Source organism: Xenopus laevis, chromosome 9_10S, assembly GCF_017654675.1.
Source record: "Xenopus laevis strain J_2021 chromosome 9_10S, Xenopus_laevis_v10.1, whole genome shotgun sequence".
NCBI lineage: Eukaryota > Metazoa > Chordata > Amphibia > Anura > Pipidae > Xenopus > Xenopus laevis.
In genome coordinates this window covers 15274058-15292635 of record NC_054388.1, presented here as the reverse complement: position 1 = coordinate 15292635, position 18578 = coordinate 15274058, and the positions used below count along the sequence as shown (strand labels likewise).

At 41.3% G+C, this 18578-nt stretch overlaps 1 long non-coding RNA gene across 19 annotated transcripts in view; it reads left to right on the top strand.

Moving 5' to 3' along the window:
- The window catches only part of LOC121398894, a 93175-nt gene extending 78003 nt beyond the window's left edge, over positions 1 to 15172 (top strand). For 11 of the 19 annotated variants that reach the window (XR_005964584.1, XR_005964591.1, XR_005964594.1 and 8 more), the window contains 8 exons: positions 109 to 213; positions 653 to 775; positions 1358 to 1491; positions 3274 to 3425; positions 7948 to 8190; positions 9190 to 9271; positions 12169 to 12278; positions 14975 to 15172. This is a non-coding gene — a long non-coding RNA (uncharacterized LOC121398894). Of the gene's footprint in view, positions 1 to 108; positions 214 to 652; positions 776 to 1357; positions 3190 to 3270; positions 3426 to 7947; positions 8191 to 9189; positions 9272 to 12168; positions 12279 to 13647; positions 13674 to 14974 lie in introns of all 19 variants that reach the window. The other 8 variants (XR_005964578.1, XR_005964581.1, XR_005964592.1 and 5 more) reach the window with 8 other exon arrangements.
- Positions 15173 to 18578: the final 3406 nt, after the last annotated feature.

Genomic DNA, 18578 nt, shown 5'->3' with positions numbered 1-18578 from the left:
TTTCCCTTTAAGACAGTGAAATCCTATTGACTGGAATGTTTCTGCCATGTCATAACTTATCTGGCTCTTCTCATTTATCTCTGCTATCACCGTCTCTCCCTACAACAGGTCTGCCAGGCGGATGTCTAAGAAACATCGGCAGAAGATCCTCATAATGCATCTGGAAAAAGAGACCGCACAATCTTAATACTCACCATGCAAAAAACGAAAAGGGTACGTATGCCTATAGGCTAATGAAACTGCATCATCCCCAGTGACCACATTTTCAATTCTTTAGGAATGATTTGTTTCCATTCTTTGCAGGAGCCCAGTAACCCTGGCTGCTTACTTGCAGGAAACTGGGAAATTTCTTGTGCAGCGGAGTTTTAAATTAAATCCATGTCCATCATGGTACTTTGCTGTTAACTTGCAATTGATTACCTCACATAGTCATCAATGTACTTCGCTCATATTACATACGCAGACAAATTATACTCTCATCGTGGTCTCTGGTCCCCCTGCTTACATCCATCCAGCACTGGCTTAGAATCTACTGTGTTGTGTGTTTCTGCCAGTGCAAGTTTGACTTCTGATTCTTCTTGAGAGACGGCACTAAAAAGATGTGACTGTTGGCGTAAGGGGTGCACTGATTTTCTACTACTTTCTTTTGCAGATCCAGTACTAAAGACAGACACGCTACAGTAATCAGGGGCCAACCCACAAGCAGCCATCATGGCACCACCTCTCCAAAACCGAAAGCCCAACTGACCATGCCCTCAACTCCAACTGTACTGAAGTATGTCTGCGCTGTGCCAGCCACTGAGTGTTAATCTCAGCAGTAGATAACTGATAGCAATAGTGTGACACAGCAATAGGGACCTTTTATGATAGGTTGGGACTCTTGACACAACAGGATGTGCCCCTGATTGGCTAATGTTTCTTTCTTTTATAGCTAATAAACTGTAGGTAACCTAAGGAGGTAAACCTATTTTCCCATGAAGCAAGTTGTAGGGATACTGTAGCACTAGCTCAGCACTGCCCTGCCTTCATGATTTGCACTGTAAACTTACCATAGTGTTGTTCAACCTTAGAGTGGACAAGGGTCCGTGACCTATTTCCATAAGTCAATTAGCAGACTAGTAGTCATCACGACTTTCACTTTCTTCCTTAGTTGGGTGCACGTCCTCCAATGGCCACTTTCCACTGGCAATACTGACAAAGAAGTGAGTCCAGCACCCGCAGTTGATAAAGGACCCGCTTGATAAAAGACCGCATGGTCTGAAACGTTGCTGTAATCCCCTTGCACCAATAAAGGCTGTTTTATTTAAAACTGTTCTTTGTCACTATTTCCATAAGTCATACAGATTTTTTTTTTCAGCAGGAGGAACATTCTGGCGAAGTCTAAAAATTCAGTAGAACAAGAGCTTGAGAAAATGCAAGTGCTTCAGAAGGAAATGCTAGAGAGTCTCAAGAAAAATGAGCATTCCATGAAAGTTGCCATATCTGGAGCAGGTGTGTACATATTAGTGAGAGTAACTATATTTCCCAGATCCAATACAACATGAAAATTTGGCTTAATTCTTTCTAAATAAGTCTGTCTCCTGCCCTTCCAATCCTGGACCTTTGTAAAGAGACGTTAGATACCATATTTGTTATCCTTGGCATTATCTCTTACCAAATTTGACCATACAATTAACTTCATCTGGGACTACTGGCAACTTTCAAAGGTCAACCATGACTTACTTTGCATGGCTCAAAGGCCCTCAGATTTTTCATGGTTCATCAATGCCTGAGTAACTTTGGATGCAATGATTAACCAGCAACTCCTCTGCATTTGGTACCACCTCCATCAAATCATAAACTACTAACTGAAGAGTCTGGCCCAGAGGAAAGGTTGATCACCTCCAACTACTCATGAAGGGGCCAAGGCTGAAGGAAAAATTAACAGACTTAAAGGAACAGTAACACCAAAAACGGAAGTGTCCTAAAGTAATGAATATATAATGAACTGTTGTGTTGCACTAGATTCCGGAATTTCACCTGGAATCATCACAGTCCAAGCTGTCAGATAAACAAGAAGAAATCTACCCATTGTTTTTCTGTTGTCTCCCTGTCTGCTTAACCTGCAATAACCATTTGACTTCAGGTCGGATCCCACACTTTTCTAAATGGAGAGTCCTGAGGATTTGCATAAGAATAGCACCCAATCTGACCGGAAGTCAAATGCTTTATATTACCACAGCTTTAGCAGACCGGGAGACACACCATTGAGAAACACCTGAATGGAACTGCACTGCAAATTCTCATGGCAGGTTTATTTATGTCATTGTGTCATTTGGCTTGTAGCCCCTCTGACCACCAAGGATCATTATAGGCCTCTTCTATCTTTGTTGTCAATAAGGGAGGGCAGGGGTGCATGAGAAAAAAATCCAACGGCACAGAAAGGGAAAAGTGAACTGGATCAGAGTGAGAGGTAGATAACAAAGAGAGAACAGTGAAACAAAATAAAGAAAAGGTGAGGGAATACTGTGGGAGAATAGACACTTCCATTCTTCATTTCAACCTAGAGTATCTCATCTGCTCTTACATAATGGTTTTTCAGAGGGGTTTTTCTTTTTTAAGGTTGTTTTTGCATCACTGCACTTTGCACTGAAGGGGGTATTATTTTAAAAGATTTGTATAAAATGTCTCCTTTAACAGACTATCAGGAAAAAGTGTGGCTTTCCTAAGCTAAATTGTGAATCTGAACATCCTCCATGGTTGCATCTTGCAATACTATGTATTCTGGGCCAGTACCCATTTAAGGTGGGCAGGCTCACTGGTTGGTATGATGGTGCTGGTCATGCCTCTGTATAGTTCATACGTTGGAGGAGCAGTATTTTACCATGTGGCTAAAAATTTAGATTTGTAACTTTGGAGTTGACCACAGCATGGCATTGATCTGTCTTGTTATGAGCGTTTCCTATCATAGCCATTGACTGCTTGCCCATGTTCCAGCTGCATCTTTCTCTCTTTTTTAAATGTAGATAGCCTTTCTGGTTCCATGATTCAAGACGGCTTTGAGCTCCTTGCCTACCCACTAGAACTGTCCTTACTGCGCTGGACATGCAATCCTCCTATATTTACTGGTGGATTTAATACAAGGAGAGCCTGTCTTCCATTGTACAGTGGACTGTAGCGGCAACAATATAGTGAGCAGGATGAATCCCAGTGTGTATTTGCTCCTGTTGATACCATGGTATTCTATTCCTGAGGAGGAACTCTGAGCAGTCTGTCTCTCTTTTTTAAAAGTAGATAGCCTTTCTGGTTCCATGATTCAAGAAGGCTTTGAGCTGGCTACAGCAAAAAGGGCCAAGGAGCGCCAGGAGGTTGAGAAGTGCTTGGCAGAGATGAAAGCTCGGGAAGAGGAAGAAAGGGAAGAGATCAATCAGCTGAGGCAAGAGCTGGTAAGTGCATAACTGTGCATGCTACAGAGGCAGGGTAAGACAATACTTTGTTAGGTGTGGGAATGGTTTGCCATCCAATGGCCTTGTTTAAACCAACTCATGTGAATTCTGATTTGTCCATGAACCACTAACCTTGTGCTCATTGGTACCCAACACACCCATAAAGAATGAACTGCACTGACTGCTGCGGGGGGCACATGGTATGAACTGTACACAAATAGTAAACTATTTTTTTTTCTCTCCTGTGTTTCACGTGCACAAGGCACAGCCTATCAGGAAGTTCAAAGCTGTGAAAGTTAAAGCCAGTGACGTCCCACTTACTGTCCCCACATCCCCTAACTTCTCGGACAGGTTTAAGTGCTGATGTGCTCCCTGTACTAAGGCAAATCCAGATTTCGGGTGGTGGTTAACTATTCATGCCCTGGACCATACAGTCTATTGTACAAACAAGTGTCCTTTAAATAGTGGCATGAATCCGGGCAAAGATCTGCTCATTGGGGGGGTTATGTGAATACTATATTATATGGCCTGGAGGGGCCTGTTTTTAGGTCTCCCTGTATGTGAATACTTATGTTTTTATTATGCCCTGTAATAAACTGTGGAAATGTAAAGTTTATCAATTGCCTGCTCAACTTTTGTCTTGGGTTCCTTCCACCAGTCAATTGCACATGTAGCCTCTAGTGTGGCTTTCAGTAGTGCTGCACAGTAGTGCCTCTTGTTTCCATTGTATTATGTAAATGAGAAGAGATAGGGTATTCTGACTTCAAAATGTCATCTTGCAGAGGATGGAAGCTGATTTAGCGCTGGTTTTTCATGCTAACCCCAATACTTGATGCTATGTACATGAATATTTGTATTCAATACTTGGTTAGCTTGGTGTATTCATTGATTTGCAGCTTGTGTGTTTCTATAGTTGCAGAACCCCATAGTGAAGTAGGGGAATGCCTTATATATGACATATCTTCCATACCTCCCTAAGATGCAGATAACCTAATGAATGACCTTGAATTCAGCCCACATGCCTTTCTATTATGTACCAAACTTTGAGAGAATTGCATAGTCCTGCTCTTATACCTGAACAGAAGGTACCAAGGCCCAGTTAAAGGAAAACTATACCCCTCAAACAAGGTATTTTTTATTGCATAAAACCGCTCATGTTAAACCCTTCTTCATGTAAATAAACAATTTTCATAATAATATATTTTTTTAGTAGTATGTGCCATTGGGTAATCATAAATAGAAAACGGCCATTTCAAAAATTAAGGGCCCGTCTCCTGGGATCGTATGATTCACGGTGCACATAAACATACCAAACAAGCTATACTTCTTAGGTCACAATTAACAGACAGAGTTCTGTCTTTTGCTTCCACACTTCTTGTTAGAGTTGTAGTATTTCTGGTCAGGTGATCTCTGAGGCAGCACAAAGACCATCACGAAATGGTGGTTCAAGGCAAGAGATGTAAAAGGACAAAATTGACTTAAATATATATACCAGTTTGGTAAGATTCTTTAATATGCCACTTAATTTGATATAAACTCTGTTTGCTCAATTATTAATTTTGGGGGCAGTGTTGGCAGCAGCCAGTGCACTGTAGGGTTATTGGGGTCCCCCCCACACAATTCATCTGGGGCATATAAAGCAGAGGAGGTGTCATCCCTGGGAACTTGATGGTTTGGTGCCAACTTTCTGCTTGGAAAGGTCACTACCTGTGAAATAGATCGTCAAGCTCTGGGGCACAATTAGCCCAAGAAGTGAGGTTGCTACCAGCTTGGGGCAAACCTTGTATGCAGATTCAAGAACGAGAGTAGTTCTGTAGTTTCTGCTTAAAAGTACAAGACGTCAATTTTCCGGCCACTGCCCCTCCCAGGTTGGGCAAGTAACTGACTGGGGGATACTAATTGTAATATATTGCGCTGTCACCTTAAGCTAGGGACAGCAGCTGGTCACATGTTCTCTTCTTCCTGTTCCTGTGCTGAGAGTGTGTGAAAAAGACTAAGCAACTCTAAGCAGCCTCTTTTCTACCAGAAGTGGCCTCCCCACATGATACTCTAAGCAGCTTGTCTATAGGCCTTACTATTGTAAGGAAGGTGTCGCTCACTCTTTCTTATTTTTATATATATATTTTTAGAACCTGCTCTGGAATATACTAAATTACCGCACTCCCTCACTATCCCAGCTTAGCCACACCCCTACTTTCTCAGCTCAGCCACACTTCTACTCTCTCCTTCACTATCCCAGCTCATTTACACTCCTACTCTCCCTCAATATCCCAGCTCAGCCACATGCCTACTCCTCAAAATGAATCAACCTAATGAATTCCCTGACACCATCTTTGGGAATATTCGGATACCCGACCCTATATTTGCCACTAGCTGGGGCTGTTTAAATAGGAAAAGGCGCTTGCACACAGCTGCTTTGAGAAGCCCCTCTGAATAGGAGCTCTGAATAACCACCCCCAGCTCCTGGTAATGAGTAGTTGTTAATAACTTAGTAAGGACTGTGCCATAAAATTGCCCCTACCTGATTTTGTGATCAAGAGGGAAGAGGCGGCGTTATACTTATAAAGGTGTTTGTCACATTTGTAATTACATCCTGATGAAGGGAGGTTGTACTCCCCAAAACGTTGATGTTGGTGGTGATGTAAATTAATAAAGAGGGGGCACTTTCCCCACTGCAGAAATTTGTGTGTGTGCGGATCCGTGAACAAAAAGTTGCTGTTAGTAACGACTTTGCCATAAAATTGCCCCTATCTTATACAGTATGTTTCTGTCTACTAGGGATGCACCGAATCCACTGTTTTGGATTCGGCTGAATCCCGGAATCCTTTGCGAAAGATTCTGCCGAATATCGAACCGAATCCTAATTTGCATATGCAAATTAGGGGTGGGAAGGGGAAAAAATTTTTATTTCCTTGTTTTGTGACAAAAAGTCACGTGATTTCCCTCGCAGCCCCTAATTTGCATATGCAATTTACGATTCTGTTCGGCTGGGCAGAAGGATTTGGCCGAATCCAAATCCTGCTGGAAAAGGCTGAATCCCAAACCGAATCCTGGATTCGGTGCATCCCTACTGTCTACACTAGGCACCTGCTTCAGTACAGATCCTTCAGTAAAACAATAAAGTCCTTTAACCTTTTTGAATAGGATGCCTATAATCCTTTTTAGGAGTCAAGATTCCTAGAAATAATTATCAATGCATACCTCCCAACTGTCCCTTTTTCAGAGGGACAGTCCCTCTTTTGACAGCTCAACCTGAGGTCCCTCATTTGTACTGGAAAGTCCCTCTTTTCTCTGCACTGAACAGCCAGAAAAAGAAACAAAGTTTCTAACTTAATTGGCTTTTGCCAGAGAGGCCAGTACAGCTAACAGGTGCAACTAAGATACTTTGTAACAATTTTGAGATAAGAAAATAAGTCATTTTAACAGTTTAGATAAGGAGAAATATTTTCAAACTTTTATAACCTGCCAAACTTTGTAAAATGAACACATGGGAAAAGGAGTGATGAATTCCAGTCAAACGCATTGGGTTGCTGCAAAACCAGTGCTTTTATTGTGTTAAATAAAAGCACTGGTTTTGCAGCAACCCACTGCGTTTGACTGGAATTCATCACTCCTTTTCCCATGTGTTATTGGCTTCATTGGACGGAAGCATAGTGATCGAACAGTCTAACCGAATCCAATCTATTGGCTTTGTTAAATGAACATGGTAAATACGGGGTGTGGCCACAAAATGGGTGTGGTCAAAAAAAAATTGCCGCGCTACATGACAAAAAATTTATATCCCTCTTTTTACTTCCAAAATGTTGGGAGGTATGTCAATGTCCCTATAGGTACCATGATCTACTGCAAAAAGAAATCTCACTTTATTTTGGGGGGTCATGGTTACCCACCCTAAACCCAGTTTTGGTTCAACACCTACAGATTCAAATGCCCTGCTTTAAATGAAGAGATTTTCTTGAAATGCTACCTGTGCTCTTTGGTTTGGCCTAGAAACCCCCCATGTTGCATATCTGGTGTATAAGGCAAGGCTGATATGTTGGTTTTTATACATGAATTTTGGTTCCTTCTGCTCCTCTCCCCCCCCCCCCCCGGGATCACATTTCTCTGAGCTCTGAGAGTCCCAGATCTATGGGGGAGGTGCCATAGTGACAGTGCCAATCACAAATTGAATTCACAAGCTCTAAACAACCAAGGTGGAATCCTCTGAACATGGACTATGTCTGGTAAACATGAGAGGGAGGGTAGGGATTATATAAATCACATAGCCAGGGCAGGTGCAACTTGTGATAATCCAATGCATTGTCTCTCCTCAGGGCAACCAGTTAATACTATTCCCTTGATTACTAGACACAGTTCTACTAGATACAGGTAGTTATGCCCCCCTACTGTAGTAGGTCCAGGAAGTCACTAGTTATGTATAGGAGGCTATCCACTCCAAATTGAATACAAATAATGGGTATCTAAAAGTAACTGTGTTTAACATGGCAACAGTTTGGTTCAAATACACTGTGTTTCCTTCCAGCCAGTCCAGTCAAACAGAGGAGGAAGGCTTTACAGGACCAACAGCACTAAAGACCATGAAGCCAAGAAATTGGGGGTACTAACACTGAGGGCTGAACCGTCCCTCTACTTCGACCCCTCTACTGCCTTGTAAGGACACGGTGGAAGAGCAGATCCAGAGAACACAACTAACAGCCTCTCCCAGTCCTAGTGGGGGCAGGAAAACACAGGACACACCAGTGATGGATATAAAATTCACAGAGAGGTAACTTTATCACAGTACGCAAATAGGGTGATAAACTATTAAAGCTTTTTTTTTTCTCCACTGTCCTACTAGTAGCAGAAGCAGTAGAAATACAGGAGGGAAATGTACATTTTGGCAAGTATACATTTCTTCCTGTCCCTGCCCCAGTGAAGTTTACAATTTGAAATCACTGTCACATTTCCATCAGCCCCTGCCCCCGTGGAGTTTACAGTCTAATTCCCTGTCACATTCCCACTAGTCCTTGTCCAGTGGAGCTTACAATCTATAGTCTGCATAACATTCCCATCGGTCCTTATCCCAAAAAGCTTACAATTGAAGGCCCCTATCTCATTCCCATTAGTCTATGCCTAGTGGAGATTGCAATCCATGGTCCCTATCACATTCCCACTAGTCCCTGCCCAGTGGAGTTTTCAATCTATAAGTTCCCTATCACATTCCCACTTATCTCTGCCCATTGGCACTTACAATTTAAGGACCCTATCACATTTCCATAAGCCTCTGCCCCAGTAATGTAGTAATTCTAGGTCCCTATCACATTTGCATCTCTCCCTGCACCAGTGAGCTTACAATCTAAGGTACCTATTCCATTCCCATCAGTCCATGCCTAGTGGAGCTTTCAGTCTAAGGCCCTTATCACATAACCCATCTACCCTGCCCCAATGAGCTTACAATCTATGCCCTCTATTAAATTACCATCAATCCCTGCCCCTGAGAGTTTACAATCTAAGGTCCCTGTCCCAGTGAAGCTTATAATCGAAAATCCCTATCACAATCCTATCAGTTCCTCACCCTGTAAATTTACAATCCAAGGTCCCTATCACATTCCCATCTGTCCCTGTTCCAGTGAATTTACAATCTAAGGTCCCTGGAATTATTCTAGGTAGGTAGAATTGGGCCAAGTAGTAATTATATTTCCATGTGATGCCTTACTATTCCACACATATTCTCTCCCATTCTGCCCAAATCCCTGGAAATAATCAGTTTTTGTTTGTGTGCCAGGGGGCTCTTTGGAGAAGTTCATCTCTGCACAAAGTCTACTGGCCTGAACCTTGTGGTGAAAGTTCTCAGCAGTAAAGATCGGGTAAGGATAAGGATGATGAGGAAAAATAGTGGCAAAGTAAAACCAAAAAGAAGTCTATATGAATGAATCTGCATTTTTACCCTAACATATACTGTATGTTTTGAGAAACCATACAATTTATCACTCTTTTAGACCTATGTTCCCTATATCTCACTTTTAGTCTGACTCATATACTGCGACCCATGGTCGTATGCCAGTAAGTAGCTCAGAACCCCCCCATGTAAATGTGATCCTTACTTTCAGCTCTAACACTTCCTCTGTTGTTTTGGAGGAGAAATAATTATTTTTATGGTCAGTAAATGCATCTCTTTTTCCCCCCACATCTGAACAAGCTCACAAGAAGGTCTCTATCCTCGTGTATTAGAATTTCTTCAATGATACCCTAGGGCAGGAGTGCCCATACTTCTACATCCATAAAAGCATTGTTAGCATTCTGTTCCATGAAAAATACATAAATACTGATTTATGGGAAAATGTATATTGCTTTATTTAACAAACAATATTTCTCAGGTAATCTTAAAGGAGATGGATAGCTACGGAGGCATTTTATTGCCAATAGATTAGCTGCAATAGTGCAAGCTAGAATGCTATATATATATATATATATATATATATATATATATATATATATATATATATATATATTTATTTATTTAGAAGCTCTCTGTTTGTTTAGGATAGCAGCTGCAGTATTAGCTTGGTGTGACATCACTTCCTGCCTGAGTCTCTCCCTGCTCACTTATAGCTCTGGGCTCAGATTAGAGCAGAGAAGGGAGGGCGGGGGGGGGGAGAGAGGAGCAAACTGAGCATGCTCTTGCCCGGGGCAAGGAGGTTTAAGCTGAAGGCAGGAAGTCTGATACAGAAATCCATGTGTACACAATAGAAGGAAAGAAATGCAGTGTTTCTTTTGACAGAGGACTTACCTTTAGGATTTACTGGTATATTTAGGCTTCCCTTTCTTATAAGGCTAAAGGTCCCAGCTAAAGGTCTACTAATAGATCCTGATCTACCTTTTGGGCACCTCTGCCCTAGGGTTAGTGTCCAGGAATAACTGTAGATAAAATACTCAATACCTAGCTAAGCAGGATTGGATCTCTCTATAATGTGGATTAAAAGCGATACAGAAAATGGGATTACAGAATTTGTATCTCATTTCTGTTTAAGGGTGGAGGCAGACGGGGAGATTAGCCAGCGACAAATCTTCTCTACTGGGGGCAACTAATCTCTACGAAATGCCTTCCCGCTGGCAATGTGGATTAAACGCGATGCAGAAGATGGTATTATCTGTACAGCTATGGGACCTGATATCCAGAATGCTTGGGACCTGGGGCTTTCCAGATAAGGGATCTTTCTGTAATTTGGATCTTCATACCTTAAGTCTATTAGAAAATCATGAAAAACCATTAAATAAATCCATTAGGCTGGTTTTGCATCCAATTAGGATTAATTATATATTTTAGTTGAGATCAAGTACAAGGAACTGTTTTATTATTACAGAGAAAAAGGAAATCATTTTTAAAACTTTGAATTATTTGGATAAAATGGAGTCTATGGGAGATGGCCATTCTGTAATATGGAGCTTTCTGGATAACTGGTTTCCAGATAACGGATCTCATACCTGTATCTCATTTCTGTTGAAGGGGTGAGGCAGACAGGGAGATTAGTCGCCCAGAGACAAATCTTCTTTACAGTGGATGATTAATCTCCCCGAAATGCCTTCATGCTGGCAAGAATACGAAATACCAGTGGGATAGCATACAAATCGCTTGATATTTCCGAAGTTTCCTTGACAGACAACTTCAGGTGACTTTGTAAATACGAAAGCATTTGGAGAGATTAGTCGCCAGCAGTAGAGAAGATTTGTCGCTGGTTGATTAATCTCCCCGTCTGCCACCACCCTAAAAGATATTTTATTGTTGATTTTGTCTATTAAAATATGATTACCAACAGTGGTGGACTCTCTCTTGATATTGGAATCCAAACCTAACAAGTCAGTTTGTTCCCATGGCCTGATTTCTCGCTTTATCAGCCATCCCTCAAACTCCTTCTCCTTAATCAAAGGTGGAGCGTATCCTTGGAAAAATCTGAGAGAATGGTTATATATGTTTCCTAGCTATTTTGGATGGTGATTGCTAGATTTATATAAATATGCATAAACGGTGTATAGCTATAATTTGTGAAGTTATTACCCTCAGGTTCCATAGACAGTTGCTATTTAGTGGGACTGTGGGGGGTTGTTTGGGATTCTCTGCCAGAATCCCAGTTATCCCTTTCCATATAATTGGAATATTATCAATGTTGTTCTTATGTAGGACCAGGTTTGCTCAACCCTCATGTGCCAGAACCCTAATCCTGAGGAATGCAGGGACATAAGGACTGAAAGCCTTTACATGCAGGACATGATATATTGGTGGATAGTGGCGTCAACTGTGTGCCACAAATAGTCTGCACCTCATTGTGTAAATGCAAAATGTGTTGAGAATCTTTCAATAAGAATTTTAATCAGTTACATAGTTTTGAAGGTGTAAATGTGCATATTGAGTAAAATTGGCTGTCCGTCCATCCCTGCTATGATGGGGAAACCAGGAAGGTTAATGGCATTTTTGTGAATGACAATATCCAGGGAAAAGTCATGCATTTCATGGGAATCTGTTCTCCGTAAAAGTACTTATTTCTCCTCCAAAACATCAGGGGAAGTGTAAGAATTGGATAAAAGGATCAGATGTACATGTGGGGTTCAGAGCTACTTATTGGGGTGTGACTGTGGGATGCAGTCTATAAGTCAGACTTATAGAGAAGAAGCCAAAAAGTGAGAACCAGGGAACCTAGGCCTACAAAAATGTAAGGATTATCTGGGTCTTTACAGTATCTTACCATGTCTCTTTATTTGTGTTTAGGAGATGCCTTTAAATGAAATCCAAGTGATGAACCAGTTGGATCACCCTTATATCATGCAGATGTTTGATGAGGTGGAGATGCCCAATGAGATCTTTTTCATTCTAGAATAGTAAGTGGAGATCATTGTTTTCCCACTAGTTATACAATGGTTGTTTATATACTTGTGCTTTCCCTGCCCCTGCTGATGATGTAGGAGAAGTGGCTGCCCAGGTATATAAATCCATATTGTGGCCTGAGAAAGGCACAGGTTGGGTTAGGTCAAAGGATTATAAACATTCAACAGCGCATTGCTAGTCCCTACCCGTTAATGGAGGTGGAATGAAATGGTGTATGTGCACCAGTACTGTGAGGGCATCTTCTACATGCATCAGATGTATGTCCTACATACATAGATACATACATAGATGTATGTCCTACAACCTCACGGTTAAAATATATATATAACCACGTATTCAAGGAACCAGCACTCCCATATAAAACTTCAATTGTTTACTGTGTTGTACCAATTTAGATCCAGTTAAAGTATGTACAGGAGAAAGGTCCTAACAAGGACCGAAACGTTGGACATTGGTACAACACAATAAACAATTGAAGTTTTATATGGGAGTGCTGGTTCCTTCAATACGTGGTTTTGTATATATATATATATATATATAGATGGACTCGCACACCATTTTTACAGTGAATAAAACAGTGTTATTTTATTCTTGATTGCATTTCCAACGTTTCGGCCCCTATTAGGGCCTTTATCAAGGATACAGTGCATGTTAACAAGTGACTACTTATATACCATTTAAAATTGGCGCCAAGTATGATGTCATAGACAGTGCTAGACATTCCAGAACAAGCTTACAACATTGTACATATTTAAAGTGCAGTACCTATATTCCACCACAAGATGCCAGTGCTGTGCAAGTGCTTGAAGTGCTCGTAAATGTGTTACAAAAGTGTTCATTCGTCCATGCCCCACCAGGACTACCAATTATGTCATCCAATGGTTCGTTAAATGAGAATATTGCAGAATTTGTCGATTACCTCCTCCAGCCATGTATACAGCAGATGGGGAGCTATCTGAAGGATACAAATCATTTTTTGTAGTCAGAAGTATTGATATACCGGTGACTAATTTTGTTCTAGTAACAATGGATGTGCAAAGTCTTTACACTTGTATCCCACATGAGGGTGGCATTGAAGCGGTTTCCATGATGATTAATGAGAATCAGTGCTATAAGGGGCCCCCTTGTGAATTTTTGCTGTCCCTGTTGCGGTTTATTCTTTATAAAAACGACCTCAAATTCGAGAAGCAATACTTTATACAACGCACGGGGACAGCAATGGGAATTAAAGTGGCTCCAGCTTACGCAAATTCTTTTATGCATGTGTATGAAAATGAATGCATACTAAACCGTCCTTTCATTCAAAAAATATGGCGCCTTCCACCAGGCGCTATATTGATGATATCTTCTATGTTTGTACAGGTCCCATTACAGATTTGGAACACATGGTGAGCCATTTAAATTATTTAAACAATCCGGTGAAATTCGCACTTAATTATAATGCAAATAGCATTGAATTTTTGGATGTGAAATTTATAAAGGAGCCACTAAATTAGAAGACCTGTCTATATGTGAAACCCACAGATAGAAATACCATTCTACATTATCAGAGTTGCCATCCAAAGCATTTATTGAACTCTCTTATCTAAGTCACAAATGCTTAGAGTGATACGTATAACCAGTGAGAAAGATAAACGGGAGGAGGATTTAAATAATCATGGCCAATAAGTTCTTGTTAAGGGGCTATCCTCCTGAACTGGTCCTTGACACAAAAAAATGGGCACTAGATCTTGACCTAGGGGGCAGCACGCAACAACTGACTCCAACACACACCGTACGAACCCCAAGAAAAGGGAACTCGAATGAGAATCAAATTTATTATGTAAGTCAATACGGTGAAGGTTTCAGACTTTATAACGTAAATGTGTACTCAAACACTGGCCATTAGTAGCAAGTGATGAGAATGTTTGCAAAAAGCTGGCCGTACCAACCAAGGTTTAGTTATCAAAGAGGGAAATCTCTAAAAGATATTTTGAGTCCATCTGATCCTACTGATAATTATGCTAGTCCACCCATACAGCATTTTTTGGTCCAGCGTCCAGGGGTCTTTAAGTGCAGTGGCTGCATTATGTGCAGCAGTCTGATTCTGGGCAATCAGTTTTCACATCCTAGGACAGGTAAAACATATGAAATAAAGCAATGACTTGTTCATCTACAATGGTGGTCTATATGATTAAATGCCCGTGCGGACTTATTACTGTGGTAAAACAGTCAGGATGCTCAAGGAACGCATTGGAATGCACAGGGCCAGTATCAGGGCAGCGTTTGACCCTGATAGAGAAATTAAGGCCAAAAATAAAAAACAAGACATATCCCAACAGTTAGTGGCCAAACATTGGGCGGGAAGCAAAGCAAAGTCCAGCGGCTTTCAGGTGCATGCCCATTGAACAAGTACCAGCTAGGGTGAGAGGTGGAATTTTGACAATACCTTACTAAGAAGAGAGGCTTTTTGGTTCCATGAGCTAGATTGCGTAAGTCCTAAGGGACTTAACGGACAACTGGTGTTAAGCTGTTTTCTTACCTGACTCCTAACTCTCATACGGACACACTGAGACAGAATGATGTGATTGAGATTCATAAAGAAAATAATACTAAATTGCCTTATAGCTTGAATGGCATTTGTTGTAACATTGTGAATGTAATTCTGTCAAGGTGAAACTAAGTATCTATCTTTTGTACAAATTTGCAGGCCTATGGAAAAAGACATAGTCGAATGGACACTTTTGTAACACATTTACGAGCACTTCAAGCACTTGCACAGCACTGGCATCTTGTGGTGGAATATAGGTACTGCACTTTAAATATGTACAGTGTAAGTTTGTTCTGGAATGTCTAGCACTGTCTATGACGTCATACTTGGCGCCAATTTTAAATAGTATATAAGTAGTCACTTGTTAACATGCACTGTATACTTGATAAAAGGGGGGGGGGGGGGGGGGGGGGGGGTGGAGGGGGGGGGGGGGGGGGGGGGGGGGGGGGGGGGGGGGGGTGGGGGGAGGGGGGGGGGGGGGGGGGGGGGGGGGGGGGGGGGGGGGGGGGGGGGGGGGGGGGGGGGGGGGGGGGGGGGGGGGGGGGAGGGGCCCTAATGGGGCGAAAACGTTGGAAATGCCAATCAAGGAATAAAATAACCACTGTATTCACTGTTAAAGGTGTGCGATCCAATCTATTTGGCTGTACAACGGGAAATTGACAACCGCACCGAAAGTAACTAAAAATCTGGTAATAGTGCATTATATATAGTATATATATATATGGAATAATATATAATATATATTAATTTATAATATATTTATTATTTTAATTTATTCATATTATAATTAATAATATTTTATATTATATATATATTTAAAATCAATGAACCCACCTGGAGAGACCACCCGGAGCTGCTGGTCTTAATATATGATAGATAGATAGATAGAGAATAATGATATATATATATATATATATATAATTATATATATATATAAATATATAATATCCAGAAATCCATATTTCGAGCGCAACTCCATACATAAATTGCAGGACCCCAGGTGCTACCTTAAGAGGCTGTGTTATCAATCAATCTATGAAGCAGGTGCACACAGGGATTTAATGTTAAAATGTTCCCACATTTTATTAAATACTTTTAAAAAACAGGAAACTGGTCGACGTTTCGTCTTTCTCTAAGAGCTTCTCAAAGACCTGTTTCACAGTACCCAAAGGTATTCCTTAAATAGATAAAAACTTATGACACTCACCCAAAGAACACACCCACCAGAACCCAAATTGAGTTTTGCCCTTGAATTGTTTTTTGATCAAGGGTAACTTGCTCTTTAAAATTGTTACAAATCTGCTATGATGTTGCAACTGCTATGATTTTGTTTTCTGCAGAGTCTGTGTGGTTACTGTGAGGTTTTAAAGTTGGTTTTTAACTATGTGTTACTATTGTGGTGTAAATCAATTTACAACGGATTTTGTAACGTATTGGCAATTATTTATCTGTTTTTGGTGCAGGTTACTTTCAGTCACGAATTCAGTCTCCTCAGGTGAGTGTAGCGTTATCTCTGAGGAGTGAACACGAGATGTCATAACGTTTTCACTCGTGATCTAAAGGACACAAGTAAACAATCAAAAAATTTATTTTAAAAATCCCACAAGAGGTGATCATTCACAAATAGTAAACATCACAGACCCATAACCTAAACCACTCATAAATCAGCTAAGGCCATTTAATAAGAGAATAACTACCGAAACCTCGTCACTATCCTGTCCTCCCTTGTCTGAAAAAACAGAACACAACCAACCAGTTGCTCGAAAACCCCATACCACGACTGCTGCACGTGGTAGGTCTGAAGTTTCTATCCTCCCTGACTGACAGCATCCATGCTATGAACGGAGGGCTGTGGGGGCCTGCCGCTGGTTAAACAACCAGGTGCTGGCTAATTTGGCCTGTCTATCTGGGCACGGCTGCTGAGTCTTGCAGGAGACATAGACGCTCGCGGAAAGAGAAAGATATTTCTGAGCGAAACCCCATCTTTGGCTTCCCTTAGCCACCACTTAGAAACCTAACAGTCTGACCCCTCATCCCATACACAACTCATCACGAAAGCCAGATGAAGAACACCACTCGTATTCACTCTCTGTATCGCTGGTACGCTGCCATTATATGATCTCACTCTCTCGAACTGCGATGCCCCACCAAAGAGCAGACGATTAAACCAACTGCGTTAAGCATTCTTCCTATGGGACATCCATGCCATCTTCCCTAGAGTACCGAGCACTTGAAAAATCTACCGAACAATAGGCTGAAATGTTTCCACTACGACCTTGCCGATTCTTATCCACACTAACGACCCAAACCAATGGAATAAGATCAACCATGCAAATTACACCCCTAAATGCTACATCAAGCGGCCGCGTCTCGGCCAACAAAACTATTCACCAACAGCTACAATTAAGCTTGTACTGAACCCAACTAAAATATAATTAATCCTTTAAAGTTATCCTTTATTTAAGGCAGCATAAAGATTGATTCAAGCATGACTTGGACACAACAGCCAAGCATAACGACGATTAACTCAAAATCCCAAGATCCTCGCAGGGTACGGACTCCCGTGACAAGTTCAAACTTTAAGTCTAGTTGCATAACATGGCATTGTAATCCAAATAGTTATACCATTATCCTCTCGCTTTTGCCAGTTTACACCCAAAGAAGGGCAAGATCTGGTGTCCAGTTTGCTCACTATTGCCCACTATAACACGAAATCAGACAATGACGGCTTTGTTATATAAAGCTCAGATCCTTAACTGCATCCACAACAGGCAAGGAAAGTTATTGATACCCAGGAGCTAGGAGGTTTCACGCCCCAGCCCAACTCAACATACACCGGATAATCAGAAAAATGTCTAAACAATGAATGGTGAATTGTGAAGCGGCAACCACTATAAAAGCCCGAAGTAACAACGTGTATATATACATAGTGAGAGCATATTCCATATGGGTAAGAGTGACCCGAAGCGGTTTGGCCTAACGGGACCTGCCTTTAATGTAGAGCTCAATCTTAGCGTTAATAATCATATACTCATCTTTCACAGGCCAACGGGACTGTTACGGCCATCTCATAGCTGGTTCTGATGTGAGAGCGTCACCATTGCTGCAAGACCTTTGAGTAGAAGAATCTCCAATATGTAAAACTCACCTAGTAATGAAGAGTACCATCCGCGGAGCAATATTCCTTTCTAGTCCTGGGGGATGGCAACGTTGCACAGTGAGCAGACGCTATCTTCCTCCCATCTCTCATATAGAAGTCTCATTAAATTATGCCTTAGGTAGGTTGTAGTTATCAATTAATCTCATGCCTCGTGCCTTGACGTTAATGACCCACAACTACTGTGTGAACTCCTAGTATGAGTTCCATATATACCGACCCACAACTACAATTCATCTTCTGGCTAACTGAAATGAATAGACAATTACTATTGCCTGACATGCCCTTGATACCTTCCTGGTCAGTACATATGCAATATGGACAACTGGAATTGACCAGGAGTAAAGACTATATAATATTATAGATACTATAATATAATGCTGCATTGTGATATATAGCCGTTTGTTTCCCATAAATTGGACACCAAGAAGGGCAGCCACCCCACCACTTGATACATCGATAACACAGGGGCGTGGTTCAACAATACCGAATCATCCTATCTCGGAAAAATTCCAATGTTGCGTACCTATTTCTTTATATATAAACTCTCTGTACACTAAATTCAATATCGAACTTAGCTAATGTCGAAAACATTTGCCAACGGAG